Source organism: Phoenix dactylifera, chromosome 17 (genome assembly GCF_051530095.1).
Source record: "Phoenix dactylifera cultivar Ajwa chromosome 17, Ajwa_hap1_PhDact_Kaust_v1.1, whole genome shotgun sequence".
In the NCBI taxonomy this organism is placed as follows: domain Eukaryota; kingdom Viridiplantae; phylum Streptophyta; class Magnoliopsida; order Arecales; family Arecaceae; genus Phoenix; species Phoenix dactylifera.
Window position 1 is genome coordinate 4,288,559 of NC_143206.1, and position 6,895 is coordinate 4,295,453.

General features: G+C 38.0%; 1 non-coding gene across 1 annotated transcript; it reads left to right on the forward strand.

Annotated features, from left to right (window-relative positions):
- The first annotated feature begins 4,370 nt into the window (after positions 1-4,370).
- Positions 4,371-4,476, forward strand: LOC120109573 (small nucleolar RNA R71). Its single transcript, XR_005510409.1, has one exon. It is a non-coding gene; the product is annotated as a small nucleolar RNA R71 (small nucleolar RNA).
- Positions 4,477-6,895: the final 2,419 nt, after the last annotated feature.

Genomic DNA, 6,895 nt, shown 5'->3' on the forward strand with positions numbered 1-6,895 from the left:
GTTGCAGGTGTCCGGGTGCTGTGCGAATGATGAATTGGAAGCGTTACGATCGGAAGGAGAGGCGGGGGATCCGGTCGCTGGCTGCACCCCGTGGAACTCGTGCTGGAACAAGCTGATGCGGAGCATTTGATTTCCGACGGTTGGAGCGGCTCGTTGATTGCAGCGGAGGAGTGATCGCCGGCGGAGCATCCGGGAATGAAGACGATGCCATGGCCGGATGCGAAAGATGCCCGGCTGATCTCCCTCTTGGATTTGGCGCGCGGATGATGGGGGATCGAGTTGTTGTGAGCGAGGTGGGATCACGGGAAGGTTTGGCAGCGGGAGGAAGAAGATAAACAGTGGAATCTATATATATATATATTTTTATTTATTTATTTATTTATTTATTTATGTTTTTATTTATTTATTTTTTTATTTTTTTTTAACACTGTTCATATGAACAGTGTTTTAACGGGACACTGTTTATATGAACAGTGAATCGTGAATTTTTAGTTATTATTATTATAAATTTTATATGAAGGCAGATAACGAATTGGTTGGGAATTGACTTTGGGTTTGAGGTGGGTCATGATGGTTGACTTGTCCTTTAGCCCATTGTCATTTAATTCTTGCTAAGCTGTTTCAGATCGAACTCGACCAGACAAGACTAAAAACCGGACCGTGACCTAATAAAAAGAGTTAATCAAACCTTTGCCCCATACATAATTAATTATAACTTTCGATCGAATCCGGACCAAAACCCATTTAATTATAGCCTTAGTTTGATTACAACTCCATTAGGTTACCAAATCGGGTCAACACAATCTCCTCCTTATATGTTTTCATGAAAGATTATAACCAGGAGAGAGACAAGTTTAGAGTCTGTTTTGAGAAAAGAATTATTTACCTCTTACCATATTTTAAATTCATTTCAATGTTTATTTAATTTTATGGTAAAATATATATTTATCAGTTTAAAAACATTGATAAGTGCTATGGAAAGATAACTAAATTATAGATTATTAAGCACTTATCACACCCCCAAATCTATGTTTTACTAGTCCTCGAGCAAAATAAAACTAGAAAAGAAGAATTTTAACTCACTTTCGCAAGCATCGCGGTTACATTTACCATATGTAACAAGGCTTTAAACCCCTAGGTTACCCTAGTGGACGAGTTGTAGTCTCGTGAGGATTTTCAGTAAAGATACCCACAAACTTCAATAAATCATTTATCATTATTGTTATTATTAATCTCTTTTTTTTAAAAAAAATATAATAAAAGATACATAAATGATAAGAATTTCAAAGCACACATGGTTTTATTTACTAAGTCAGCCCAAATCCTAGGTCAAGATGCAATTCAAGTTGAAGTCATTAAGTTTCCGTTAGGGAGTTGTAAGACTTATTTATACTGGAGTGCTTGGTGAAATCTGGGCCGTACACAAGCTAAGGGTTCGGATCAACAAAATATTGCAAAGACTAGTAGTTTTCAAGGATTGGTCGAAAGGACCTGTTCACTGATTCAAAATCATTTTATCTGCAGGATTTCGAGAGTTGTGGATATTTACTTTAGTACCTCACGGGCTTTATCTGTAATATTCCAGTTTACTCGAATTTTTACAACGACGGCTTTCACACTATTGTCTTTTTCAAGGTCAATACAGAGTTTTTTTTTTGTTCCTTTTTATATATATATTGTGCACTTTTACTCTTGTGGTGATTTCTCCGTGTAACGAGCAATCAGTTGACAACTGTCACACCAGTTGGCATAAGGTGTCGGGCATCAAGACTCCCCTAAGGACTTATGCTCGGAGTTCTCATCACAAGCCCACTTGACCTTTGACAATAGGTAGCCCTTTTCGATGTTCCTGACTAAATCCATTATTATTGATGATATTTTTTTTTTTTTGGATTAGATAAGTATGATTCATCAGGGTCCAAGGTTGCTACTATACTATCAATATAATGTCGAGCCTAGACCTTAGAAGTGTCGGCCAGTGTGTAGTGAAATTTCGAAGTATTAATTAGCTTACAACTCCCTAAGAGAGACTTAATGAAAAGAACTTAAATTTGTATTACTTCCGACTAGTCATTGGGCTTTTTAGATTTTTTATTCCTTGTGTGTTTAGCATTCTCGCATTAATGTATAGAAATGAGGTTTTTTTTTAAAAAAAAAACAAAAACTTTTTCTTTTTTTTAATTTTTTTTATTATTATTTTATAAAAAATGAAAATGAACACATTTTTTTAAAAGATATTTTTATTTTTTTATTTTTTTATTTCTTTTGATAAACCTGACATTATGAAGTGAAAACGAATGCAAGCTTTTTCTTTTTTTTTTAATTTTTTTTATTATTATTATTTTATAAAAAAATGAAAATGAGCACATTTTTTTTAAAAAAAGATATTTTTATTTTTTTATTTTTTATTTCTTTTGATAAACCTGACATTATGAAGTGAAAACGAATGCAAGAGATGCAAACAAAACAAAAAATAAAAAAATACTTAAAAATACCTCCAAACCTAAACCTAACATTGTCCTCAATGTTTAAAGAAATCTAAGAGAATTGGGTTGCCTCCCAACAAGCGCTAAGTTTATTGTCTTCAACCAGACACAGTGAGATAGTTTTTGCATCTCCTTTTATGAGGACATCTATTTTGTCTATCATAAAACACTCAACTTCCCTCGCGGGTTGGTCGGCCGCATTGAACACATTTAATTTTACCTTCATGTTCCCAAATGATATGTTCATTACCCCTGTTCTACAATTGATGCATGCATTGGCTGTTGCTAAAAAGGGCCGCCCGAGGATCACGGAGATTTGTTTATTAGGATTGGGCTCATATTCCATATCAAGGACAATGAAATCTACTGGAAAATAGAATTTGTCTACCTTGACAAGAACATCTTCAATTATCCCACGTGGTGTTTTTACAGATCGATCAACCAATTGAAGGGATACCGAGGTTGGTTTTAACTCACCTAAACCAAGTTTCTCATAAACTGAATAAGGTAAAAGGTTGACACTTGCCCCTAGATCTAAGAGTGCTCAATCAATGAAATTATTTCCTAAGACACAGGAGATCGTGGGAGCACCAGGATCTTTGAATTTTGGAGGGGTGTTGTGTTGGAGAATAGAACTCACTTGCTCAGTTAGGAAGACCTTTTTAGGCACATGTGTCCTAGATTTTCGCTTTTGTGTACAAAGGTCTTTGAGAAATTTGGCATAGGAGGGAACTTGTCTGATGGCATCAAGGAGTGGGAGGTTGATTTTAACTTGTTTGAAGACCTCTATCATCTCTTCTAATGAAGTTCCCTTTTTGCCAAATGGAGAGGGTGAAGTAAGAGCTTCAGGAAATGGGGCCTTTGGGATGTGAGTTTTGGCAGAAGATGGACTAGCTGAAGAAGAAGAAGAAGGTTTTAGATTTTCATTTGACACATTTCTATCCTCTTCTTCACCTTCCTTATTGTTGTCCTCCCCAATCTTATTGTCTATTATACGTCCACTCCTTAGGGTAGTCAAAGCATTGGCTTGTTCATGATGAATTGCATTTAATTGATTTTCTTGAGCCATGTATTGTCCCCTAGGATTACTTAGTGGTTGGCTTGGAAGCTTTCCTTCCTCTCGCTTGTTCAGTGCATTAGCTAGTTGCCCCATCTGGGGTTATTGGCTTGGCGATTGATTGTGTGTGAGAGTGCACCAATTGTGTAATGGTTTCCAAACCTTGAAGGGCGTTCAACACTTTCTCCTCAAAGGCTGTGTTTCTTTGGGGTGGAGGAGGAGTGTGTTGAAATTGAATCGAGGGACGGTAGGGATGAATATTTTGTGGGGTTTGAAAATTCTGAGGATTTTGAAAATTTTGGGAATAGGGTTGGGCTGTGTTCGAAGCTTGCTGCTTCCAAGAAAAGTTTGGATGATTTCGCCATCCCGGGTTATATGTATTGGAAAATGGGTCATTACCCGGTCTGGGCTGTGTTTGAGCAGCATTGATGTGTTCTTGCACGAGTTCGGAGAATTGGGGCACTGAGGGGCACTCATGAATAGGGTGGGATGGGCTAGAACAAATAGTACACACTTGTGCTTGGGAAGAGTTCCTGTAATGCCCACCTATCATCAGTTGGTCAATCTTATGGGACAATGCATCTACCTTGCTAGACAGGTCCATAGAATGACTTATCTCACAAATGGTCCCTTTTCTTTGAGAACTCGGGGGTGCTTGACGAGAACATGAAGCATGGTGGAGGGAGTTTTCATTAAGATTTTCAAATAATTTCCATGCTTCATGCTCATTTTGAAGCATAAAAGTGCCCCCGCATGCAGCATCGATCATCTGACGGTTTCGTTCTGTCAATCCGTCATAAAAACATTGCACTAGTTGCCACTTAGGTATTTGATGATGAGGGCATTTACGGATTAGGTCCCTAAATCTCTCCCAAGTTTCATGAAATTCTTCTCCCTCAGTTTGGGAGAAGCTTGTAATGGCACGTCTAAACTGGTTCGTTCTTCCTATGGGAAAGTATTTTTTAAGGAATTCTTGTTGCATTTGATCCCAAGAACGAATTGAGTTAGCTTCTAAAGAATTCAGCCATTGTTTGGCTCTATCTTTAAGGAAGAAGGGAAATAACCTAAGTTTCAAGGCATCATCAGTGAAGTTCTGAATCTTGACAGTGGTGCAAATCTCAAGAAATTCATCTAAATGTTTGTAGGGGTCTTCGTTGGTGAGCCCATAAAAAGATGGGAGCATTTGGATCACACTAGACTTTATTTTATATTGTACAGCTGCTACCTCAGGTAATCGAATGCAAGATGGGGAAGTGTAAATAGTGGGAGTAAAGTACTCCCTCAGGAGTTTGGGTTGTTCTTCAGCCATCTTAAGAGGTGGGGATGATCCTAATGTTTTGATCTTAGCTCGAATATTCCTAAGGGTTTGTTCTATTTCAGGGTCAAAAGGTAATAGGTTTCGTACTCTAGAACGACTACCGTGCATACACTAGTACTCGATCAGTCAAGCATGCAATAAAAGAGAAAAGCATATCAATCCTAGTCTTTGTCCTAAAATCACTAGACAGCTCCTAACTGGTTTGAAGAGGGCACCTAAGCCTCCAATCCGGTCTAATAAACCGAGTTGACCAGGTAAGCTCTCAGGTAAGTGGAGGGGTCACGATGCGTTCGCAAAGGTCCCACTTAAAACCCACTTGCCTCGAACAGATGAACTGTCTCCCTTATAGGGACAAAGCTTGCCTAGACATCAACTAAGCCACAGAGCGAAATTGGTGCAACTTTCGGTGATCTTCATCCTATTGAGCTCGAATGTCCCTAGGAGCCAACGTCTAATTGATTTTAATTAAAGTGACACTATGTGAGATTGAGTTCACCTAAGTTGGGCAAGAGTCCGGTGATGAAATCCGGCTCTTATCTTGTTGGGGTGATTGCCCTTACTAAGTGCAAATGAATTGGTGTATGTGTATCAGGCATGCATTCACACTTTTGCTGAAATTAAAATCAAACAATCACCACAAAATTTCAAGCTAATACTTAATTTAAATAAGAAAGGTTTAGAGGTTACCAAAGAAAATTTTTCCAGCAATTTAATTTTTTTTTAGGCAAACCTCTGCAACATTTCTTTTCCAGCAGTTCTCTTTTTGATCATCCCAGATTTTTCCTTCGATTCCTGATCAAATAAGATCAAAAAAAAATTTTTTTAAAAAAAATTAGTAGAAAAAAAAAGATAAGAAAAGTAACAATAATAGAAAATAATTTTTTTTTATTTATATATTTTTTTGAAAGTTTTTTTTGTTAATTAATTAATTTTTTTTAATGATAGGAAAAATAACTATGCTAGCAATCCCCGGCAACGGCGCCAAAAATTGATCGGTTCTTTCAATTTTGAAAATAAACCACGCAATAGCACGTATCCTGTAGGATAGTGATTACGGGTGTCGGTCCACAGGGATTGAGAATATGTTATTTTTCTTTTAAAAATAAATCAAAAAGAAGAATTTGCTAACTTGATTTAACTAAATTAAACTATGAGTACGGATTGAAATTTATCAGAGTAAATAGATCTAGGGTTTGGAATCCACCATATAGCATTGCATCAAGGATTGTGTTCTTAATTTTTATCTTTTGGAGAGGCATGCAATTTTGGCTACAAACCTTTTAAAATAAAAACATAAAGAGTGTTAGGAAAATTCATCTTTGGTATAGCATGAAGTGTCTACCTAAGTATGCTAATCTAGGATGCAGCACACCTCATCTTCCTAGGCATGGATCATCTTAGACTACTTTAGCAAACATGAATAGTAAATGGCATGCTCAAAGTTTAAACATCATAAAAAGATATTTTATTGAAGATAAGAATTTAAACAAGATCCAAAATAATAAAGAAAATAAGAACTACAATGCCCTGATACATTGCTAGGGCTTCATCCAGCCCTAGATTAGATGTTTAGCCAAGCATGGCTTCCGGATGACCTCCCATCTGCAAATGAAAGCCTTCACCTCCCATCATTCCCAAAATATCACAAAACATTCTCTTTCCCCCTCCTTTCTCTTTTTTTTTTATTTCTTTTTCTCTCCCTCTCGGCTTTCTTCTTCTCCCGAACAGAGCCTCCTCTGTTCTTCAAACCGAGCTCTCCCCCTGCCACCGAACGCCCTCCTCCTTTTATAGTGGATGAATGGCGTCAATGGCGTGGCTGGATCTTGGGAGGGATCCGTGGAGCGTTTGATTGTAATGGCCGAAAATGAAGCCGGCCGCTGGATCGACGGGAGGTGGAGGGAAGAAGATGAGATGGCCGCGGGATCGACGGGAGGTGGAGGGAAGAAGATGAGATGGCCGCGGGATCGATGGGAGGTGTTGATGCGGAGTATCTGGATCTCGGAGAAGCCGGGGACTGAGCTGTAGATGAATGCC